Source organism: Neolamprologus multifasciatus, chromosome 9 (genome assembly GCF_963576455.1).
Source record: "Neolamprologus multifasciatus chromosome 9, fNeoMul1.2, whole genome shotgun sequence".
Lineage (NCBI taxonomy): Eukaryota > Metazoa > Chordata > Actinopteri > Cichliformes > Cichlidae > Neolamprologus > Neolamprologus multifasciatus.
The window spans coordinates 5,074,010-5,099,592 of NC_140447.1; positions in this window are offsets into that span (position 1 = coordinate 5,074,010).

The following is a 25,583-nucleotide window of genomic DNA, read 5'->3' on the forward strand; positions in this document are numbered from 1 at the left end:
GATTCAGGGTCACCTGGTCCAGCCCTAACTATATGCTTTAGCAAAAAGGAAAGTTTGAAGCCTAATCTTAAAAGTAGAGATAGTGTCTGTCTCCTGAATCCAAACTGGAAGCTGGTTCCACAGAAGAGGGGCCTGAAAACTGAAGGCTCTGCCTCCCATTCTACTTTTAAATACTCTAGGAACAACAAGTAGGCCTGCAGAGCGGGAGCGAAGTGCTCTAATAGGGTGATATGGTACTACAAGGTCATTAAGATAAGATGGGGCCTGATTATTTAAGACCTTTATGCTGTGTAGACTCCATCGACTCTTTTAAAAAGCAGCTAAGACATTTCTATACAAACAAACTTTTAATTTTCTCAGTGTTTTATATTATTATTTATATTTCTGGTTTTATTGTGAAGCACTTTGTGATTTTTATCTATCAAAAGTGAAATAAAAATACATTTTACTTACTTACCTTTAGACACCAAGTTGCTTTTTGCACGATACTCAGTGCAAAATACTGTCTTGTTCCTGCATTGTCCTCTTCTGTCTAGTGTGGCACTGTCTTGTCTTGTTTTGTTTTATTGGTTGTTTTTTTTTGTGGGGGCCATTTTTGCACATTGCACTTTACATAGTCCTGTGTTGATTGCCTGTTGTATGTCATATGTAGCAGCGGAGTCTTGGATCGTTGTCTTGTTTCACTCTACCTCCTCCACCTCCAGAACTGCTACGGCTTCCCGGTTGGCCCCGAGAACCTGCTCTGTCGCTGGCTTTGCGATCAGCCTCCAGAACTGCATTCACCTGCCAATTGGACTCTAGCTCCTTGATTTTTTTTTTGGTTTTTTGTTTTTTCGGGGGTTGGTGTGGACACGGTTCAGTTTTCATTCTGTGTTTCCTTTCTGCCTACCCTGTCAGTTTTGTTTTCATGTCTGTTTCTCCCTGCTCCCAGTGTCAAGTCTGTATCTTATTGTGTCTCATGTTCCCCGTTTTGTTTTGGTAGTCCCTTGTCTCGTGTTCAGTGTATTCACTTTTGCTTCCTCCCTGTCTCTTTATGTTCGATTAGTCCCAGCTGTGTTTCCCTTCCCCTTGCTATGCTCTGTGTATTTAGTCCTCTGTCTTCCTCTGCCTGTTGTCGTGTCATCCCTCAGTGTTGTGTGTTTCTCTGTGGTCCAGGTTTTCTGTGCTTTCAGTTTCCAGTCTAAGTTTCAGTTCCTTCTTTCTAGTCTAAGAAGCTTGAAAAGAACTCCCAATAGGGCTTAAGTAACTGGGACTCTCCACCAGCTGCTTTAAGAACTGAAGAAGCTTCTCTGATGAGGTGAAACGTCTTCCAGATGCTTTCCAAGCTCCTTAGACTACTATGGCCCAGATCACTGAGAACCTTCAAAGACATACTTCCTTGTTTCTAGTTTTTGGTTTAGTTTTTCTTGTACTGTATCTAATGTTCGAGTTTTAACAGCAATAAAGCTGCCTTCTTTTGTTCTTCCCTTTATGTTAGGAGCCTTGCATTTGGGTCCTACCCCGCCTACCACACAGCGCCACATGACAATCTAGTATTAACTATTGTAGTTTCTAGGTGACAGGGTAGTAGCGGTCACTTGTATTACCAAGATTGTTAGTTTTAGTACAGGTTAAACATAACATCATTAACCCTTTAAAGCCGGTCGGAGTGGACACGCTCTGTTTTGCGTAACTATTTTTAAATCCCGGTAGCACTGCAACCACGTAAGCTAGCGCAATAATTTTTTTGCATATGAAACCGGAGGAGTTGTACTTACATCTTATGCCATCAGCTCATCCTCGGTCACAGTTTCCTTCCACATATAGCTTTGCAAAAACTGCATAAAAAGCACTTGCAGCAACAAAAACATAATATTCCAGAAACACGCTTTGCCGATCCGATCAGCTGTTCATAAAACTTCCTACGTCCATCAGCGCGAACTATCGCATGTCCGCCATGACCTGCCCGAAACCGGAAGTGACGTCATTTTGCGGAAATGTCGTTTTTTACCATCAGGGCCTCATGAGCCTATACTGGTGTTTTTAAAAGTTATCTTTGACTTTATGACTTTCTGTGTCGTTTCTGGGATGCTTAGGACTCATATTGCACTGCTGGAAATAGTTTATTTTGATGCATATGCTGCTTTTTTGCAAATTTGCATTATAATATTTATTTTCGTTTTTCCTGCAGTATATAAAAATTGGTGTATTTCAAAAATAAAACTATGAAGACACTCAAAATAAATTTCCTTTATTTCCTCCGTTTATTGCACTTTTTTGCATTTTATGTAATTACTATGCACTTAATGCAGACATATTATTAAAATTTGGGCTATAATGGTTGTATTGATGTATATCAACTTGAAATGCTCCCAAAAATGGCTCCACAGCATGTAAAAATATACTATATGCTCTGGCGGACTTGGTTCTATGGTAGGTCTTAAAGGGTTAATGGTATGGCATAGTAACTGTACATATTATCTATCATACTAAAATAGATTGGGGCTTCTATTTTATTTATTTTGTAGTAATTCTTTGAATACCATCAATGAAATTGGAAATCTGTTGCCAGAGCAAAGGTAATGACATTTTAAATCAAATTTGACTGAACCATGTCTAACTATGTGGTTACTTTGGACTTTTAGAAGACTGATATCGCTTATAATGGAATCTGTCAGTCTTCTAGAAGTCCAGACTTCGACGTGAAGTAACCCTTCATTTGACCTATTTTAATAGAAATATAAAATCAATCACAGAGCTTTAATAAGGACATAACCTGCAAAGTTGTGACTGGTGATCAGTGTAGGTATTTTCATCCTTACTGGTAGTGTTTTATACTGTTAAAATGACATGGAAGTCATATATTTCATTGTTCATGAACAAACAGCTCATTTGAGGATAGCAAATAAAAGATCAGCATTGTATAGATTCAATTAGAGGACCACTGCAGTTAGGTGGAGAGAAATATTCAAATGTAAAATACCAGCAATGTCTGATTATCTGCCTGCTGCATAGTTTTTTTCCTGTTGGCTCAGTAACACCTCTCTGCAGCAAGCTTCATATCCTGCCTCTAAGACAGAAAATGAAACTTGTTTTTGTTCCCCTGATACTTCCTGCCAGAAGATTAGATTACCATGGTGAGCGTCACTCACTGATGTAAACCTCTCATACCAAAGTGTCCCTTAGAGGCCACCGTAGGGACCTCTTACCCACATGTCTTTCCTGCCAATAGTCACGCCATTAAAATGAATGATTTTGCCAAGAAAATGGACTGTTCATAATCATCAATTAACTACTGGTGTCAGGATAGCACCTCAGCTCACCTCTAAGAGTTTGCTGCAGCCTCATTATGGGGAGTGTAACTCACCCGTGCCTCCAGCTCTCACTCAAATAAAGAGGTGAGCACGAAAGTGTGCTCTCAATTTACCTGTCGATCTACATCATGAGATCGTGGGCTTTTTCTGAAGGGTGGCTGACCTCTCACATGTGGCGGCTTTGACCAGGCCAGGGAGCATGGCCTTAGCAGTGGTCGGCTGTAAAGAAAATGAAAGAATGCTCTTTTATCCCACAAGTCAAACATTTCACATTGTCAGATGTAACATGAATGGTGATGTTAAACTTACCAGTCCAAAAGCAAGATTTAAGGTGCCCTCATTTCCATTTTGCACGATTAAAACCTGCCTTTTTCTTTTTCTATATATCCTGTCCTGTCTGGTAGTGTTTGCAATCAGAATTATGATCTGAATACACTGTTGTGCCAAACACATTTTGCTTTTCCAAGAATACTTCTATAAATTCTCTATAGGCTCCTCTTGTTCCGGTGTTTCTTTAATTTCTTAATTTCTACATGAGGGTGGGAAGCCACAGTAACACCCCCCAGGAGTCAGAGGTAAATAGAGATGGATTCTGGAGGACCAGACCATTCGCAGCCTCCAGGAGCAGACAATGTGTTTTAACCCTTCAAAACCGGTGGGAGCGGGCACGCTCTGTTTTGCATAACTACTTTTAGATCCCAGTAGCTCTGCAACCACGTGAGCTAGCGCAATAATTTTTTTGCATATGAAACCGGAGTTGTACTTACATCTTATGCCATCAGCTTGTCCTCGGTCACAGTTTCCTTCCACATATAGCTTTGCAAAAACTGCATAAAAAGCACTTGCAGCAACAAAGACATAATATTCCAGAAACACGCTTTGCCGATCTGATCAGCTGTTAATAGCACTTCCTACGTTGGAATAGACGTCAGCGCGAACTTTTGCATGTCCGCCATTACCTGCCCGAAACCGGAAGTGACGCCATTTTCGCGGAAATGTAGTTTTTTTTTTACCATATAGCCTCATGAGCCTATACTGGTGTTTTTAAAAGTTATGTTTGACTTTATGACTTTCTGTGTGGTTTCTGGGATGCTTAGGACTCATATTGCACTGCTGGAAATAGTTTATTTTGATGCATATGCTGCTTTTTTGTAAATTTGCACTATAATATTTATTTTTGTTTTTCCTGCAGTATATAAAAATTGGTGTATTTCAAAAATAAAACTATGAAGACACTCAAAATAAATTTCCTGTGGTGGGAAACTATTTTGTGCAACTTTTTTGTATTTACAGTTTTGAGGGATAAGCCTCTTAAATTTCTCTAACTAGAAATATATGTTAAAAAAACAAAAACGATTTTACATTTTTTTGTAGTTTATTGCACTTTTTTGCAATTTATGTAATCACTATGCACTTAATGCAGACATATTATTAAAATCTGGGCTATAATGGTTGTATTTATGTATAGCAACTTGAAATGTTCCCAAAAATGGCTCCACAGCATGTAAAAATATAATATAAGCACTGGCGGACTTGGTTCTATGGTAGGCCTTAAAGGGTTAAATAAGTAGTTTTATACCCGATACAGCTGCCTGCATCTGGATAACTTCTTCTCCAACACTTGGAGGTGGTGACAATGACTTTCTTAGTGGACTTAACCAGACAGAAAATGGGAGTTAGAGTGTCTCTAATCACTACAACACTTTCAACAACCTAATGCAACTATGGTGAACTGATTTATTTTTGAGTAGTCTAGTCCACATATACAGAGAAGGAAAATGTTCTACCTAACCCTGAAACCAAAACTTAAGTTATCTAAAAAGACTAAAGTTAGTTTAAAAAAAAAAGAGCAACTGAAAGAATGGACTGGCTTGATTTAAGAGGCAAACGTGGGAGGATTCTTAACTGACAGTTAAGTTGGGAAAGCAAAGTTAAATAAGTGAGTTTTTAACTGGGATTTAAATGATTCGATGGAGTCAGACGTGCGAATAGCAATGGGAAGGTTGTTCCACAGGTTAGGTGCAACCAGGGCAAATGCACGGTCACCTCTGGTCTTAAGCCGGGATCCAGGCTGAAGTGTAGTTGGGCTGATGATCTGAGAGCTGTCCCAGGGGTGTATGGTCTAAGATGTTCGACAAGTAGCTAGACGCTGTATTATTTAAAATTTTGAATGTGAGCAGCAATGTTTTATGCGGTATTTGATGGGAAGCCAGTGCAAATCAGCAAGGACAGGGGTGACAGAGGCAAACCTTCTGGTACCAGTCAAAAGGCGTGCCGCGGCATTTTGGACAAGCTGCATTCTATGGAGAAGTGCACCATGGAGACCAAAGTAAAGGGAATTACAGTAATCCAATCTAGAGGTCACAAAGGCATGAATAAGCTTTTCAAGATCCTTATGTGGTACATAATGCTTAGCCTTCAAAATAAGACATGGTTAGTAGAAGCTAGATTTGACAACAGAGGACACTTGTTTGTCAAATTTGAAAGAGCTATCCAGCAGCACACCTAGATTACTAACAGTGTCAGAGAGAAAAGTGGCAAGGGATCCAAAGGTATCAACTAGTTGGCCCTGGGGGAAATGACTGTCAAACACCGCAAATTTTGGTTTTCTTCTCATTTAAGATAAGAGAGTTGCCAAAAAGCCGTTCTTTGACTTCTCTCATGCACTCTAGGAAGCAGTGCAGTGACAGAGCAACATCATCAGTTAGCTGAAAGTACATTTGTATATCATCAGCATAACAATGAAATAACATGTTGTATTTTTCAAAGATTAAGCCTAGAGGTACCATATACAGTGAGAATAACATTGGGCCCAACACAGAGCCTTGAGGCACGCCACATCAGAAGGATGCAGCAGAGGAAGAATAGGTACCCAGAGTGACAGAGGAGGACCCGTTAGAAATATATGATTTAAACCAGTTAAGGGCATCACCTCTAATGGCCACTGTAAGTTCTAACCTCGTTGGTAGAATATTATGGTCCACCACATCTAAGGCTGAGGACAAGTCCAGTAAGACTAAGACCGCAGAATGGCCTGAATTGGCAATTAGGAGAAGATCATGAAGGACTATCAGGAGAGCTGTTTCAGTGCTATGACATGGTTTAAAGCCAGACTGAAATTTATCACTGATGTTGTTCGCATTCAAATAGGCCTGGAGTTTAAGATTTTGGACAGGAACGGGAGTTTGGAAATCGGCCTGCAGTTCACAAAGTCATTTTGAGGCTCCGGAACATGGCCAGGAAACAATGATGAATTCATTAGAGATAAAATACTGGGCCCAATTGCATCAAAACCATCCTTGATAATGCGTGATGGGAGAATATCATGTATAGAATTTGTATATTTCAGTTTTCCAACTATTTGCTTAAGGACAACTGACGAAAAGTTGATAAACATCCAAGGGTGAAAGCAGGGCTCACATCTAAAGGGTATGAAGACTTGAGAGATAAAATTTTATCCGTGAAATAATTAAAAAATTGTACACAGAGGGCCGGAGAAGACACCGCCGGCATTTCATGACAGGGATTGACCACTGAATTAAAGATTTTAAACAGCGTTCGAGGATTATGGCCATTAGTCTCAATCATTTCAGAAAACAAAAAGCCATTTGAACAGCATTTTGATATCTTACGTATGAAGCTTCAAAGCATACCTGGAGCTTATCTTTTTTCCACCTCCTCTCAGCTCGGCGACACACACGTCATAGGGCACGTGTAGAGTCCTTTAACCAACGCTGGGAATGGGTTCTAGGACATTTCATTTTAATAGGTGCTACAACATCATAGATAGAGGAGCATGTGGATAGCAAAGAATTAGCAAAGTCATCAACTGTATGAGGTATAGGACAATCAAGAATAGTGGGTGGAGAATTAAGGAAGGCCACAGAAAAATTAGCCACAGTTTCAGGATTAATTATGTGCATAAATCAGCATCAAAAAATAACTGGGAAGTGATCAGAGAACCAAACATTGTCAATGTCCTTAATACAAATGTCCAGGTCATATGAAAAAAACAGATCAAGGGTATGGCCTTTAACCCTCTGGGCTCTATCCTGGCCATTTGTGGCCACTTCACTTTTCTTTTTTCAACCATTTTTGTTCTGTTAATGGAATGAAACTTTCCAAAGGTGTGTATTTTTTTCTGATTTTTTAATTTTCAACATCAGCTCCTTAATAATATCAATAATATTCACTATACACCAAATTGTTCCTCTTGACTCTATCGTGGCCATTTTTGGCCAATTGAAACCCATTATAACCACCTTTATTGATTCCTTGTTATTGACAGTACTATTTAGGGAAATTGCTTTCATTCTAAACTCAACACATGAAAATTGTAGTTTTTAATGTTTTTTACCAAATTACATCATTTACCCATTTTTGGCAAATCAAGCGATTTCATGTAATATTCCTCGTTTCTAGTAGCGGCCTTTGATGGCTGACCACACTCCAATGGACCAAAATAATGAAACAATTTTGACATAGGTTTGATCTTAAGGATCTAATAGTTTGTGTTTGTGCATGACATTGCAGCACAAACATGTATTTGCAAGCTAGACTGGAATAAATAATGACGCATCAAACATTACATAGGCTGCAGTGAATTTCTGTGGATGCAGGTTATTGAGCTTTGAGGTTCCCAGTCAAACTCAGCTTTGAAGCACATGTGAAAAGCACTTTTACTCTTGTATTTTTCATAAAAAGAGACCATACCCAAAATATTAACTCTAGAAACAAAAACAAAAACAAACCCAATCACAGGACATTTTGCAGAGTTCAAACCTGCAGCTGCAGCGCAAACAACAACAAACACTGTTTGTAAACGTGTCCTGGAGTTTCTGCAGGTGCAGACGTTGCTACTGCTGTGAGTAAGCCTAACAGCTTCCAGATCATTTATTCTGGCAGTATGGCAAGAAGGTCATCACTGCTTCAAGCACTGTCTGTATCATCTGGTCAGAGAGCAAGGACAGCAGCAGTCCTCTGTCCTTGAAGAAAAGACATCTGCCCAAGATGAAGAAACTTCCTCTCCAGAAGATGAGGGGACAATCTCCAAAGAGGCTGACTGCATCACCACTGATGATGAGGGTTGGGGGAGGATTGGGGTTGGGGGGCATGGAGGTGGAGGCCGAGCAGCTGATGGAAAAGAACATAGGAGCATTTTCTGAGACAGAGGAGCTGGCGACTGAGTGGATCCCTCATGAAAGGAAAACCATGTGGGTCCCACCACTGAAGAGAGACTGCTCTACAATCCAGTACCCACTGGTATCAAACCAGGGCTCAGCCTGTGTGTAGTTTCCTGCATTAGCAGCCTGAGATCTACTTTTGACTTTTTTAAAACAAAGGAGATCTTTTAGCTGCTGTGCACCCTGACAAACCTGGACGGGAGGCAAAGGTGTGAGGATTGGAGGATTATAGATGAAGTGGAGATGAAGCCTAAACCAGAATAAAGCAATACATAGCATGTTGGATGACAACACTGGAAGTTCTCAGGAAGTAAAAAAGGCATGGGGTTCAGACTCCAACTGACGGAGGAGCTCCGAGGACAACGTCTTTACTTCGGGCACCTTGGCAGAGGAACCCCTCAGATGAAAACTGGCACAGGGGAAACAACCCAGAGCTTCCTCCTCAGCTCCTCCAGTTGCAACAGAGGAAGATTTTGTCGTCTGTCTTTGGCTTCACCAAAACTGCCACGGCAATATCCCACATGCCAAAGCAACAGAGGAATGTGCTTCTTTTGACAGCAACACACAAGGAACCAGCAGTCAGTGATGGGGAATAAAGGATGCGTGAAAGCAAGAACCAATCCTGGACTACAATAGGCACAAATATTGCTTGGATAACTTAGAGAGGATGTTGGCACCTCGAGTTGTTGAAGGAAAACTAACTGATGGCTCTTTTCTCCAATCTCCTGGATGTCTTGGGATACGATGTCTTTGTCCCGCCGGAAACAACTTCACTGAAGTGGGGGGGTCCTCTACAACCTACAAATGAAGAGTGATCCTGAGAGAGCTGGGACACGTGCTGGTGACCTCAACAACTGCAAGACACCCTTGTCCCTTATTCTCAGCCACTTCTGCCATTGATCTCAAGATACAGTAGTCTGACCCAGAGTGTGACCCACACCCCACCAACGAAGTGAGAAGAAGGTGTAAAAGGCGCACCTCCAGGATTGGAACAGCAGCCCCTTGAACCAGGTGTAGAAAGTGTGCCTACAAAAACCACTCTACTGTGGTTAGTACATCCTGCTGCTAATGAGGATGCACACAGAAGCACACTCTGGAATATTGGTCATTTTAGTGGTTATTTGGTCATTAAATTGCCTTTCTGGCCACTAACACACCATGTGTGATTTTCTTTTTGGCCATTCACCCCCCCCCCTCCCCTTAAAAAACTAAAAATAAATCATTGTTACTGTTACTGACCTGCACTGATGATAAAAAGAAATAATAGGTTTCATCATTCATATCCTAAAAAATGTGAACTTTATTACTGTTTTCCCCCAAAAGCGTAGTAATAATGCCTAATCTGACTGGTATTCAAAGGGTATAATATCTGAATTTGAATTATAGTTTGGTTTTCATGACTAAGACTGGTGCTAATTTAAAAAATCGAGTCAATGAAAGTAGAAAAATGTTTTAATATATATTAATTTTATAGTATTTTGTAAACATAAACAGGGTGTGGCCATTTTTGGCATAATTGCACTTCAAAGCTAGGTAGGTAGGTAGGGGAGGGGAGCTGCTGAATTTTATGTTTATTTTTAAAAACTGAGGCTAAGTCACCACCTCTGCCCGTAAGACTCGTTTAGCTGAAGAAGGCGCAGTCTGTGGGGAGAAGCTCCGAGAAGGAGAACGACCCACCACGGCGAAGTCTCCGTCAGGAACAAAACGTCCAGCACGAGGCGAGGAAAAAGTCATTTAAGACAAAACTCTTATTCACCAGCGATCTTACATCGTCTTACATGGCATTACCTTGGCCTCCAGTAACACTGTGAGGAACCTTGGAGTCATTTTTGACCAGGACATGTCCTTATCTTTTAGGTGGGGGCCACTAGAGGCTATAAGAGTTTGAGTAACCCTCCACCAGTTTGAGATTTTGCTGTGACCCTCTTCATGCATGTCTCCCCATCCAGATGGTTTGTGCTCTTGAAGTGTTGAATTGTATGGAATAAAGGATTGTTGATTGAGCATTTATACACCGAGTATTGTCCTTCCTTCAGCCCGAAGGTCGAAAGAATTGGGAGGTTTTAACACCGGCGAGGCACGGGGACCATGACACATGTGCACAAAATTACTTAACTGACTTACTCAGTAATTAAATAAAACTGATAAAGAATTCTGGAAAGCATGTGTCATTTTTAAGAAAAATAACTTGTGGAAGTTATATGGGAGGAGTGACTATATTAATTTCTTAGATTTATTTCTCTTACATTTAAAATAACCACACTATGGACGACAGGCGACTGTTTTTGTGCGTCGGTTCATCGTGTGGCTCTGCCATCCGCCTGTTTATTTTCCACATAAACTTTTCACAATAAAGCTCAAGATCCCTTGAGAGCTTTGAAAATAATATGAAATGATGACAATATACATTATTGTCACACATCAAATTTCAGAATATGCATCAAACAAGTTACCTCAAATTGAAAAATTAAGTAACTATAAATGGCGCTTACAATGGGTCTGTTTTGTCTCTCTCTTTTCTCTCTACAGGACTTCTGTATGACATCCTCCTTTATCACAGATTTTCAGCTCAAGGCAGCAGAGTGAAGCACAGATGTTATCCATCTTCTGTGACAATGAACAGAGAAGAGTCCTGCCCATAACATACTTTGTGCAATAGTGGTTTTACACATTGATGATCAATGTAAGTCATAAAAACCACAGTGACATAAAAGAAGAGCTAAATTTCCTAGATCACCAGTGAAGCAAAACACATAAAACCAGGAGGCTGGGGTTTTCATGGCTCCGCACCTCAAGGGTGAAAAATGCTAATAAAATACAGATTATAACAAATGGATCATTGTGGCGTTGGAAGATGGAGAATGAAGATTCCTCTTTTTATTTGTACATCCTGCTGCGACATCTGAGATGAACAAACCATGTTTTTTTTAAATAAATAAACATGATCTTTATAGCAGGTGTCATGTGAACTGAAGCACCGAGTGAAGTGATGAACTGCAGAGATTCATCTTAGAAAGACAAAATTGGACATGGGAGGTGTAAGAGACGAGTCCAGTGGGACATATAAATAATAATTATGATATTAACAATTCTTCAGCGCAGTGACAGAGGTACGCTCACTATGTAAAATGAACCCTTTTCACTTGCTTTAGCTCAGCTAACATCAGCACTGTCGTGTGCTGTGACGTGGCTAAAGAAAAGGGCCTTTTACAAGGTTTCATCTCAAAATGTTTCCTTGTTGTAAAACAGAATAGGAAAACTGATGCTTTAGTTCTTATTACATGACTATTATAAGTGTTTGAAGCAAAAATGTTATCTGTGATAACTTTATAATAGAATAAATAGACACTGTCAATGTTTTACACAACCTCTGCATGTGTGACTTCCCACACTGTCGCACACACACTCACTGTTCTTGTAGATTTTCATACGGCAACAGCACTGTAGCAATCAGTATTATCGTCTGAAGGCCAAGAAAAATGCCCAAAAGATTTATTTTCTCAAGTCTCATTACAGCTTTTGCTAAACTGGTCCACTTGATTGTCATAGTTTATTTGATCTTTATTATATATGTATATTTTAGTTTCAAGTTATTACAATCAGAATGGACAGGACCAGGGGCGGGAAAGATAAAGATAAAGAAAAGAGAAGATGAGAAGAAGAGGGAAAGAAAAATAGAGGAGAAGAGGGACAGAGAGAAAAGACACTGATGCTAGATCACCTGTTGGAAAAAAAAACAAGCAAAAAGAGAACAACACAGTAGGGAAACCACAGCAACAACCAACATAAGCATAAGTAACAGTAAATAATAAACATTGAATGTTACTGAGCAGCATACTGTACTAATAATGCATGATATGTTTGGAGGCATATCATGCCTCCAAACATGGAGGCATGATATGGTGGAGTGGGCAGCCATAGCCCTGCCCCCCAGGACATGAAACAGGTATGGAGGAGATCCGGACCTGGGTGGGGGACCACCGCAGGGAGTTCCCTGGAATGGTGATGTTGATTTTCAGTGGATTTTCACACAAATATGACTACACTACACAACAACACCTAGCCTTAAGCCTTAAGACAAGACCCCACAAGCAACTACAAAAAGAAAGTTATCAGTTACCTACAAGAACTTGAAAAGGACAAAGTCATTGACCGCCCTACATATCATTGTCTATAGGCAAGGGAGGCCATACCCTCACAAAGAAGGGGTCCCACTCAGACCCATTATTAGCAGCATAAACTCAGCCACCTACAACATTTCCAAACACCTTGCCACCATCCTAGCGCCCCTTTTTGTAACACCCCCATTACGTTAAAAACTCTACCGATGGTCCAGAAACTTACACTTAATCCAGATGAACCATGGTGTCCTTTGATGCAGTCTCTCTCCTCACTTGTATTCCTAGAACTGAGACAGTGGAGGCTGTCAGAAAACGACTATAAGAAGACAGCGCCTTGGAAAATGGAAACGGCTTCACACCAATCAGATTTGAACACTGTTAGACCTCTGCATTACCACCACATATTTTAAATACAATGAGGGTTTTTACAGACACAAACATGGATGTACCATGGGCTCCCCAGTGTCACCTACTGTAGCCAACCTTTACATGGAGGAAGTGGAAAGAAAGGCTCTTTTAAATGGCCGGGTGCAGTTGTATGCGTGGACCAAGGGCTTAACAAAATCTTTCCAGTGAATTTTCTCGTCAGTGGTGAGTGTTCCGAGCATATTCAGGAGTGTTCTGTTAAAGCACTCGACTGGATTTCTTCGTGGATGGTATGGTGTAGCTCTTATTTTGTGAATTCCAGCCATTTTGCAGAGGTCTTTTATTGTGCGTGACTCAAAGTCTGGTCCTTGATCACTATGCAGCTTTTCTGGGATACCATAATGAACCAGGAAATTGTCCCAGAGACATTTGGCGACAGTCTTTGCTTTTTGGTTTGGAGTGGGTACAGCAACAGCGTACTTGGTAAAGTGATCTGTTATGACAAGAATGTCTTTGGTTCTGCTCCTGTCAGGATCCAGTGATAAAAAGTCCATACAAACCAGTTCCAGAGGTCGATAAGTTCGAATGTTCACCAGGGGTGCTGCTATTTCAGGTAAGGCTTTCCGCTTGGTGCATCTCTCACATGTCTTCACTTTGACATGAGTCGTTTGAGGGGAGAAAATGCTTTGTTTTCCAACGCCGTTCTTAACGCCATAAGCTTACAGCCACAGCAGGAGTCGAACCCACAAGTATCCCTCCACAGCCGGTTTTCATACTTGCCGCGACGTGGAAGGAGCAAATCAGGAGAAGGGGATCAAATCAGCTGACGTGGGTCTTGTGACAGTGCGTAGTTGATATGGGTTACACAGACAACCATTTGCGCTCACATTCACACCTATGGGCAATTTGGATTAACCAATTAACCTATCCCCACTAACTGCATGTCTTTGGACTGTGGGAGGAAGCCGAAGTACCCGGAGGGAACCCACGCAAAAATGGGGAGAACATGCAAACTCCACACAGAAAGACCCCGGTCTGCTGGTGGAATTGAACTCAGGACCTTCTTGCTGTGCGGCAACAGTGCTAAACACCATGCCACCGTGCTGCCACCCAAAGATTATTCAAACAACACAATACAACATGGGGCACTAGGACATTAGATCACTGCTACACCCCGTTCAAGAACTGTTACAAGGCTCAACCCCTGCCGGCATTTGGGAAATCGGACCATGCCGCCATCTTCCTCATGCCTGCTTACAAACAAAGGCTAAAGCAGCAACCACCAATCAGGAAGGAGGTCGCTCGCTGGACGGACCAATCAGTGGCCGCGCTGCAGGACGCACTGGATGACGCAGACTGGGACATGTTTCGGCGCAGCTCTGATGACATCAACATGTTTACGGAAGCGGTTGTGGGATTTATCGGGAAACTAGCGGACGACACAGCAGAAAGAACTATCATCCGAACGTTTCCCAACCAGAAGCCGTGGGTGGATAAAAACATCCGCGACGCTCTGAGATCACGCACCGCTGCCTACAATGAAGGGCTCGTCTCCGGTAATATGGACCTATACAAGGCTGCGTCCTACAACGTGCGCAGGGGGGTCAGAAAGGCAAAGCGGAGCTACGGGGAAAAACTAGAGTCACAGCTACGACAGTGCGACTCTAGGAGCCTGTGGAAAGGACTGCGGACTATAACGGACTATAAACGACCGGCCTGATCTCCGACAACATCGAGACGGCCTACCTGGAGGAGATTAGGAACCTGGAGACCTGGTGCCAGGAGAATAACCTCCTCCTAAACATCAGCAAGACTAAGGAGCTGATCGTGGACTTCACCACAAAGCAGGCGAGGAATTACAAACCCCTCATCATCAGTGGCACACCAGTGGAGAGAGTGGACAGTTTCCGATACCTGGGTGTCCACATCACTCAGGACCTGTCATGGTCCTGCCACATCAACACCCAGGTTAAGAAAGCCCGTCAGCGTCTCTTCTTCCTCAGAAGACTTAGAGACTTCCATCTGCCACTGAAGGTGCTCAAGAACTTCTACTGCTGCACCATCGAGAGCGTCCTGACGGCAAACATCTGCACCTGGTTTGGGAACAGCACCAAGCAGGACAGACGAGATCTGCAAAGAGTGGTGCGCTCGGCCGAACGCATCATTCAATCAGAGCTCCCTGACCTGCTGTCCATCTACACCAAGCGGTGCGAGTCCAAAGTTAGGAAGATTATGATGGACGTCTCCCATCCCAACAATGGACTCTTCTCACTGTTGAGGTCTGGGAAGCGCTTCCGCTCCCTTAAGGCCAAAACAGAGAGAATGAGGAGGAGCTTCTTCCCCCAGGCTATTCGGGCCCTGAACCAGGTGTAGGACTGTACTCTCCCACACACATCACTATAAGACTGGACTCTCACACACATCACATCACCACACGCACCACCACACATTTCCTATAATTTCCTATAATTTATAATCTTTATAATCTCTCTCTGCTGTTTGCACATTTTTATTTATTTTTATTTTTACTGTAAATTCCTAAGTTAATTTGTAAATTTTGTAGTAAATTGTAAATACTGTAAATCTTTTTTCTGTCATTTAATGGTCGGGCATTGCGCAGCTACAAGCATTTCACCCCCCATGTCATACTGTGTATGGTTGTGTGTGTGTGACAAATAAAATTTGAATTTGAATTTGACATACATGCATAAAGAAGTTGTTCTGTTGATCACTGAGCCATTTAAAGATAGCTTTTCAATGCAATTTTAAGACTACTGAAGTCTCTCTACAACAGGTGTGCATATTATTGTCTGAATATGTGTGAATCTTTCCTAGCTGTGTCTCCCTCCACAGTGACTGAATCTCAACCCTGCTGTTTACAGATCCAGCTTTCATTAGTGCATTAATGCTCAGTGACATCAGTGGTGCTTAAAATGCCACAGGGCAGACAGGAGTTTCTGCTCTGTGTTCAATATTCCAAAACTGTTTTTTTGTCTGTAGACGTTAACTATATGTAGGAAGTCTGTCTATGAACACACCTTCTGTTTTATTAAAGCAACTGAACAATAAGAACAAAATAATTCTTAAATTCTCAAAAATAATTTTTGTAATGATTGTTGTATTTTTATAAGCACAAACCAGGCCAGTTAAGTGATTAAGTTAGTCTACTGTGGTCTAAGGAGCTCGGAAAGAAAAGCATCTGGACTTCTTTAAGTTTCTGAAGACGTTTCATCCAAGAAGCTCCTTCATTTCTAAGAGGAATTGAGGAGTGTCCCAGATGATTTTAAGCCTCTGGGAGTGCCCCCAAGAGGGTCATGGACCCCCTATTGATGCTCTACCTAATCACACGAGCCAAGGTGTGAGAACAGGATTTAATGAATCAGTCAAAAAAAATGATTTGAATCGGGAAATCAAGTTTTTAAATCCACCCCTATTTATAACACCAACCCCATCCATAGCTTTGCCAGTTACAGATGGGACTTTATGAAACATCAGTGGTTCTCCAATACCAAGTCCCAGTGCTTTTTATAATAACAATATCAATATCAATATACAATAACAATAACAACTGACATTTACCTGAAGAATGTCAACTTTATTATGTAAAGATGCATGTGCATTGTGCAAACTGGATATTGACACTGAATTTTGAAGAGCAGAAATCTGAAATTGGAAACAATATAAGAAAAAACAGGATTAAATAGCACACAGTTTAGATAATCCCTATAAATCACAGCTATTCCACCACAGCCAGAGCACCTCAGGGAATTCAAGAATTTATCATTTTCCAGGCAAAGTTCTAAGAGTAGACAACAATCTCCTGATTAAAGGCTAGTATGTCAGCAGGCTGAGAGTTGTTATATCTGTATACAATCAGGAGCCTGTCCATGCTTTATATGTTAGTAACAGAATTTCAAAGTTGATTCTGAATTTCACTGGAACCCATGGAAGGGTTGCAAGAATAGGTGTGACATTTGACTGGCAGCTAATTTTGGTTTGCAGCCTTGCCACTGCATCCTACGTTAATTGGAAATGAACTGTGGTGGAATGAGAGTTGCACATGAAAAGCGAATTGCAGTAATGCGGTAGGAGAGCATTAAGGTGTGAGTTAGAAGTTCTAGTTGACTGAATGAGAGTCATGGTTTAAATTTTGCAAGATACTTGAGGTGAAGGAAACAAGACTGGGTGACTTTTGAGTTTAGGGTCCGATATCCTGACTTACTTCCTTGGAGAAACTGCCTGGGCTAAGCACTAGAACCTCAGTTTTTCTGTCAGGCTCAGGAGAGACTCGGAGGCAGACCGTCTCTAAAGTTTCACAATTTATTTACACACAGACACCAGGTGCAGATATATACAGGTGGGGGGGGGGGGGGGTCTCCGGGGAACACAGGCACGGGAAGGGGACACACGGGCTGTGTACACAATCCTTCGCTGATGCTCAGGTTAGCTCGGACTGCGGCTTTAGCTCACCAAACAGCGGTCCTCAGGCTGACGAGAAATCTGGCACAGGGAGGAAGAACAGGTAAGTTGCGACACGAAAGAAACTCGTGGAAAAGCTCAGACTTGCAATGACACTGACGAGTGTTACACAATAATCCAGCAAAGAAGCGTTCTCAGCAGCCGCCTTAAGAAGTGAGCGTGGTGATGAGACGATTGCTTGCAGGTGTCTGAGCCAGGGGCTGGAGTCGTCATGACTCCACCCCGGTAGAGCGCAGTGCGCGGGAGGAGAGAGAGAGAGACGCAACACAACAGAAACACTTGTAGCCATACAGAGTCAGCCGAGAAGGCACAGGGTCATGACAGTACACCCCCTCAATGGGAGCCTCTCGGCGACCCACCAGGCTTACCCGGGTGCCTCCAATGGGCTGGAGAGCACGGGCTTGACCTGGGAGACATGGAAGATATTATGGATACATATGTTGCGAGGCAGCTTCAGACGGACAGACACCGGGTTAATCAGGGCCTCAATCTCAAACGGGCCGATGAACGCCGGGGACAGTTTCTTTGACTCAGCACGAATGGGAATGAAGCATGAGGAGAGCCATACCTTTTGCCCAACTGTATAGTCAGGGGCAGGGATCCGGTGGCGGTCGGCGAGCGCCTTGTTGCACTCTGCTGTCCGTAGCAGAGCGGCTTGGGTGGCCCGCCAGGCCCGGCGGGACCTGCGGAAATTATGTTGTATAGAAGGGACGGTATGCTCACCCTCTAGGGCTGGGAACAGGGGTGGTTGGTAGCCCAGGGAGGCTTCGAATGGCGACAGTCCAGTGGCCAATGAGGTCAGGCAGTTGTGGGCGTACTCAATCCAGGGAAGCTGCTCGCTCCAAGTGGTCTGGTTGTGAGAGACGACGCAGCAGAGTGCTGCTTTGAGCTCCTGGTTAGTCCGCTCAGTCTGTCCATTGCTCTGAGGGTGGAAGCCAGAAGAGAGACTAACCATGGCGCCGATCTGCGTGCAGAATTCCTTCAAAGCCCAAGAGGTGGATTGGGGTCCTCGGTCGGAGACGATGTCTTCCGGAATGCCATGAAGCTTGAAGACATGAGCGGTGAGCAGCTGGGCGGTCTCCAAGGCCGGAGCGAGCTTCGGGAGGGCGATGAAATGAGCTGCTTTAGAAAAGCGATCAACGATAGTTAGAATAGTGGTGTTACCTGACGACGGTGGGAACCCCGTAATGAAGTCCAGGGCTATGTGGGTCCAGGGCCGCCCTGGCATGGGGAGCGGTTGAAGAAGCCCGGAGGGTGGTTGGTTGGAACGCTTGTTCCGGGCACACGAGGCACACGCCAAAACGTACTCCCTGGCGTCCTTGTCCAAGGAGGGCCACCAGAAAAATCGCCGGAGGAAGGTGATGGTGTGGAGGACGCCTGGATGGCAGGTTAATTGGGCAGTGTGGCCCCAGTGGAGCACCTGGGCAAACAACCGACCGGGGGGCCCGTATCCGGGTCGGGGTCAGTATCCTGGGCCTCTCGTATGAGAGCTTCGACCTCCCACGTGACAGCTCCAATAACACAGGCAGCTGATAGAATTGGTTCAGGATCAGAGTCTCCCTCTGGTGAACTGATGGGAGAGTGCATCAGGCTTCACGTTGCGGGACCCAGGTTTTTAAGTGATAGAGAAATTGAATCTTGTGAAGAAGAGGGCCCACCTGGCTTGCCGGGAATTAAGGCGTTTGGCGGACCTGATGTACTCCAGATTTTTATGATCGGTCCACACAATGAAAGGGTGTTCCGAGCCTTCAAGCCAGTGCCTACACTCCTCCAGTGCCAGTTTGACCGCTAACAACTCCCAATCGCCGATGCCGTAGTTTTGTTCTGCGGGGGAGAGACGATGAGAAAAGAGTGCACAGGGATGGAGTGTACCTTTGAATCGCTGTGACAGAACAGCTCCCACTCCGGTGTCTGAAGTGTCCACCTTCACCACAAACGGTTGCCTAAGATTGGGCTGACGGAGGATGGGGACAGTAGCAAACTTCTCCTTTAGCAGGGAAATAGCCTCCTGAGCAGAGAGGTCCCACTGAAAAGGAACTTTGGGGGAGGTTAGTCTGGTAAGTGGTGAAGCAATCTTACTGTAGTTCTTTATGAAGCGTCGGTAGAAGTTGGCGAATCCTAGGAACCATTGGACTTGCTGGCGGTTCGGTGGTTGGGGCCAGTCCACCACGGCCCGGTCCTTCTCTGGGTCAGGTTCGAGATCTCCATGAGAGATGACGTAGCCTAGGAAGGCCACCGTGTCAACGTGAAATTCACACTTTTCCCCTTTCACGAATAACCTGTTCTCCAGGAGGCGCTGCCGGACCTGCCTCACTTGTCTCTCGTGCTCAGCCTGGGACTTAGAGAAAATAAGAATGTCATCAAGGTACACAAAAGCACATCGATTGATAAAATCCCTCAAAACATCGTTAACCATCGGTAATCCAAAGGGCATGACGAGATACTCGAAGTGTCCAATATGTGTGTTGAAGGCGGTCTTCCACTCATCTCCTTCTTGAATTCTCACCAGGTGGTATGCGTTTCGCAGGTCTAGTTTGCTGAACACTGTGGCCCCCTGGAGTACTTTGAAAGTAGAATTCAGGAGGGGAAGAGGGTACTTGTTCTTTACAGTGATCTTGTTGAGGCCGCGGTAATCTATACACGGCCGGAGTGTTTTGTCTTTTTTGTCAACAAAGAAGAAACCTGCCCCCGCCAGGGAAGATGACGGACAAATTATTCCAGCTGCCAGAGAGTCATTGATGTATTTCTCCATGGTTTCCCTTTCGGGTTGGGTAAGGCTGTAGAGGCGGCCAGAGGGCAGAGGCGCCCCAGGGAAAAGATCGATGGCACAGTCATAGGGCCGATGTGGTGGGAGAGAGCTCGCCTCATCCTTACTAAAAACTGCCGCGAGGTCATGATAGACAGGAGGAACTGAAGATATCTCTGGCGCTTTTGAAGGCTTCCCAGGGAGGGGTGAAGGGACAGATGGAGTGGCAGCTCGAAGGCAGTTCATGTGGCAGTCCGTACTCCACCCGATTATTTTCTTCCAGTCAATGTGTGGGTTGTGTTGTGAAAGCCATGGATAACCTAGTACGAGCGGGGTCACTGGTGCCTTAAACACACAGAGACAAATGTTCTCAACGTGGTTACCGGAGAGGGTGAGTGTGACGTGCGTTATGTCTGGCAAACGGTGACCGGACAGGGCGGACACACGGAGGGGATGAGGCAGTGGCCGGGTGCTAATGCTAAACTTGGAGACTAGAGACACATCAGTGAAATTCTGTTCTGCACCAGAATTAATTAACAAAGAGAGGGAATGTGACATCGACCGGAGGGTACAGAAAAGTACAACTGTATTTTAAGTTTTATTTGTCATATACACGTAACAATAGGTAAAAACTAAATAGTGTGTGGTTAATCGCTCCTTCATATAGAGATAGTGAACAGAGATTTGTGTTTTTCCATCTACAGTTAGCTATTCTGCACTCTCTTCTATTATGACAGATATAATTGCTAATCCAGGGGGAGGAATTAATGAATGTGGCTAATCTGAATTTTAATAGTACTACACTTTCTAGAATCCATGAACATTTAGTATTAAGCCAAATAACTAACTCATTAATATGTCTGTGAAGGTTCTCAGTCATCCAGGTCATTGTAGTCAAAGGAGCTTGCAAAGCAAAGTGTCTGGACTTCTTTAAGTTGCTTGAAGACGTTTCACCTCTCATCCGAGAGGTGAGAGGTACTTCTTTAAGTTGCAACTTCTTTAAGTTGCAACTTAAGTTGCCTGAAGACGTTTCACCTCTCATCCGAGAGGTGAAACGTCTTCAAGCAACTTAAAGAAGTCCAGACGCTTTGCTTTGCAAGCTCCTTTGACTAACCCATTAATACTTGAAAAATGTTGTTGATGCTGTAAGGCTAAAAAAGAGAGCAGAAAACCTAGTTGCTGAGTTCTCTTAAAGATGCAAGATTCAAGAGTCTTTCTCTGGAAAGACTGTCAGAAATTATTCATTTGTGATCAGATAGTAGGTTAGATATATGCAAGGAGTTCACAGAGTGTTGGAACACTGGGATCTGCTGGAGCCACTGCAGACTACCACTGCAAACTGGGTGAGTGACTCCAGCAGATCTCAGGAACAACATCCAAGATCTCTGTCCCGAACGGGAAACAGCAAAGATACTATGCAGGAATCTGAAGCTCCCAGGCCTCTGGTAGAGGGTCCGAGCTTGAAGGATAAAGACCACCCAGCATGGCAATTAGGGAATTTTATATATCTCTATATAAAAATTCTTGACACATCTTCTTAAGTCCTTGGTACTTTTTGAACTTCTTGTGTTCCTTTTTTACCAACGTTGCTATCTCTTGCTATAATTACATCTGTCACTACGGCCAACTTCCTCTTCTTGTCCACCACTATTATGTTTTGTTGGTTAGCCATTACTAGTTTGTCTGTCTATATCTGGAAGTCCCACAGGATCTTAGCTCAGTCATTATCAATAGTGTCCCATGTTGATCATGGGACTTCTAGACTATACTGAGCACAGATGTCCCCATATACGATGCTAGCCACTTGGTTATGGTGTTCCATGTCTGCCAGGATCTAGCACCCTTCTGTTACATAGTGAATAGTCTCAGGGGCATCTTTACGCACCCTGCACCTGGGGTCTTGCCTGGTGTAATAGACCCCAGCCTCTATGGATCTTGTGCTCAGAGCTTGTTCCTATGCTACCATGATTAGTGCCTTTGTGCTGTCTTTCAGTCCAGCTTTCTCCAGCCACTGGTAGGATTTCTGGATGTCAGCCACCTCCTCTATCTTTTCGGTGATACATACCATGCAGACGCCTGTCCTTCCATAATGGTTCTTCTCCTTGCTCGATCAACTGTTGATGCGACATCTTCAAGACAAATGCAGAGAACAACAACAGGCCATTCTTATCACATATATTGATACCACCAAATCTATTGACCTAGTACACTGCAAAAACTCAAAATTTAAAGTATATTTGTCTAATTTCTAGTCAAAATATCTCATCACACTTAAAAAAAAAAAAAGACACAATCAACTACATTTCAGTGAGATACAGGAACTTGTTTTTAGACAGTGCATCTTGGATATGGACATCTTGGATTTCACTTGTTCCATTGGTAGATTTTTTTTCACTTAATACAAGATATTTGTGCTTGAAATTTGGTCTTTGAAGCCAAAGACCAAAGTTTGAGAAATCCTGAGCTGAGCTCTGCTATTTCCATGATGCAGCACTCATGCCCACTCAGAGGAAGACCTATAGATCCTTCTAGAAAAGTTTACAGCTGCTTGTGACAACTTCAAGCTTATCATCAACTTAAAGAAAACCCAAATCACGTGCCAAGAAATGTCTACAGTCCCAGGGCTTGTAATCAACAACTCTGCACAGGTTGGGGTTCTACACTTTACTAACCTTTGCTCCCTCCACAATCACCAAGAACATCTTCCTGGAAAAAGAAAGGCAAATGGATTGGCTTGGCTGGCACTACCATGTCCAGACCCTCCCAGAGTGTGAGGGACAACAAAAAGCTCACCTTGAAGATCAAGATCACAGTATACTGTGCATTTGCCATCAGCACACTGACCTTTGGCATGGAATCTATGCTAGAACAGAAGTTAAACACTTTCCACACGAGGAATTTACAATGCCCTTCTACATAACATGGAAAGACAAGGTCACCAACACAGAGATATGTGCCAGAACTGGAATACCAACCACATACACTGCTCAAACAAAGATGACTCTGCTGGCTTGGCCATGTCATAAAACATAGATGATCCTTGAATCTGAAAAGACTATTTTTTAAAGACAACTGAAAAAACACAAACAACTGGACATCCCAAACTGCCCTTTAAAGATGTGTGTAAAAGAGACATGAAAAGCACCGGCACATCCACTGAGCACTGGGAGCAACTTGCTTTTGACCATACAGCATGGAAGGCCAAAGTCAGACGAGCTCTTCTACAAAAGGAAGAGAAGAAAGTTACCACATTCCCATCAGAAAAAGCAACAGTGAAAAGAGTCTGCAAAGCTCAAGCCAATCCCATAATAATTAATTTGTGAAATCTACCCCATATGGAAAAGATATATATAAATCTTAATAAAGTTTGTATCTGTTTTGTATGAAACTTGTATGAAAAGCATACAAGAGTATGGATTGGTACGGGTATCCGGTGCCATTATGGCACTGGTTCTGGCATAAACGGTAGTAACCAGACCGAAAAGCAGCGCACATTTTGGTGCTTTATTTCGGTGCTTTTTTTTTTTGGATTCTAGATCATTTTACCTTTCCAAGGACAGTAGGTGGGCCCAGGTACGTACGTTCTTTTAGAGCAGAGCTACAGATTAAAAATTTCCAAGGCGAAGCGGCCAAAAGTCTGGCTGTACTTCACAGCAAAAGATGCAAACTCAGCAGCCTGCAACAAGTGCTTTAAGGTGATACTGTGCAAAGGAGGTAACACCTCAAATCTGATGAACCTGGCGACACATAGCATTTTTTTTAAAGGCCGAGAAATGCATCGTATTTGATAGCTTGCCCTGGCTTATCGAAGAATAAAGAAAGTGGAAAGCTGTTCAAATGCCCACAAGGCTGCCCGCTATGCTGATTGGAACGATGGAGCGAGCCGTGGCTTCTTAGAATGGGCTCATTAGACGCAGCACGGATGACATCTTGGAAAAGCTTGCGGCTGCTGTGAGTGCTGAGACTTTGACAACATCTGACAACATCTTGGAGAGGCTCACAGCTGTCGTGAACACTTGTGCTCTATGAGCAAACTGGATAACATCTCGGTGTTGCTGCACTCTCATCGTGGAGAGGCTCACGGCTCTCCAACGGGAATGGTGAGGAACCAATGATGGACATTAGATCAACTGTAAAATTGACATGCAGTGGTTCGCACTAAAGCAAGAACACCACCATTATTTCATGCGGCCACCATACCGGCGCCAGCTGCGGTCTCAAGGCTGGAGCTGAATATAACAAACAATTTCTCCTCTGATAACAAACTGTGTTTAGACTCTTCGTTCCAAACACCCTCGTGCGCGTATCTCCAAGGCCGAGTCGGACTGCGGGTCTGGGCCCAGGGCTGGATGAATAGCTGCAGGGCAGGATGGCTGTGTCTGGATCACCCCAGTTGCTTGTCACGTGCGTCACGATGTTGTGATGTGGACATTTGTGTGCTCTTTGTGCAGAGGAGGTTTTTTTGTTTTGTTCTCATGCTGTCCCCCCATAGGAGCGCAGCATGAGTAGAGGTCTCTTTTTTCCCCTCCTCGTCTTGTCCATTGTATTGTACATTTCAGTGTTTTTCCATAATAATTAGTCTTGATGGGTCCGGGCCCCCTGCCCTTGGAGGATTCAGGTAAATGGGGGAGTCAGCAGGGAAGCTGGCTCCAGGGAGGGGGAATGCCCCCATTCTCTGTTTTCATCTGAGGCTGTGGGGAAAGAGGAAGAGCTGGCTGTCTGGTCGGTGTTTGGGCTGGCGGGCTTCCCTGCTGCTGCAGGACCCGGGGCGGACTGCTTGTCTCCACCTCTGACTAAAGGCAAACATCCCCTGTGTCTGGGGGTGGATTGCCCCTCTGGGGGTGCTAGTGCCTGGACCTGGGAGTATATTTGGGGAGTGTGTGTACAGTGTTCATTTTTATGTGTCCATCTCTCTTTCAATATCTCAGGCCCCCACCACACTCCCTGCTAGTGGCTGATGCCCCCCATCTGTCGGTGCGTTGGTGGTTCTCGGTGTCCAGGGCTGGGTGCTTGGTTATGTACTGGTTCACTGAATGAACAATGGACTGTGATCAAGGAACTGACCTCCCAGCCCATAGTTTCAGTTATTGTACAAATGTACTGTTTACAAGGTTGGGGAAACCTGCAGTCAGCTGAGACTGAAGAAATCACTTCTCGAGAGATGAAACATTTCTCCCATTGAAATGTCCACATGAATAGAATCAACCTTTTGGGACTACAGTTAGACAGTTACATGGAGAAACTGTCATGATCCGTGGGATCAGCTGAGGCATTTTTATTTGTCATCAGGATGGTTCCTTGGCTACTCGCCCGGGTGAAGTCTGCTGCGTCGCACCTGAGCCCCATCTGCTGTTAATTACAGGAGGACTACGTGAGCCAGCACTGCCTGCTACTT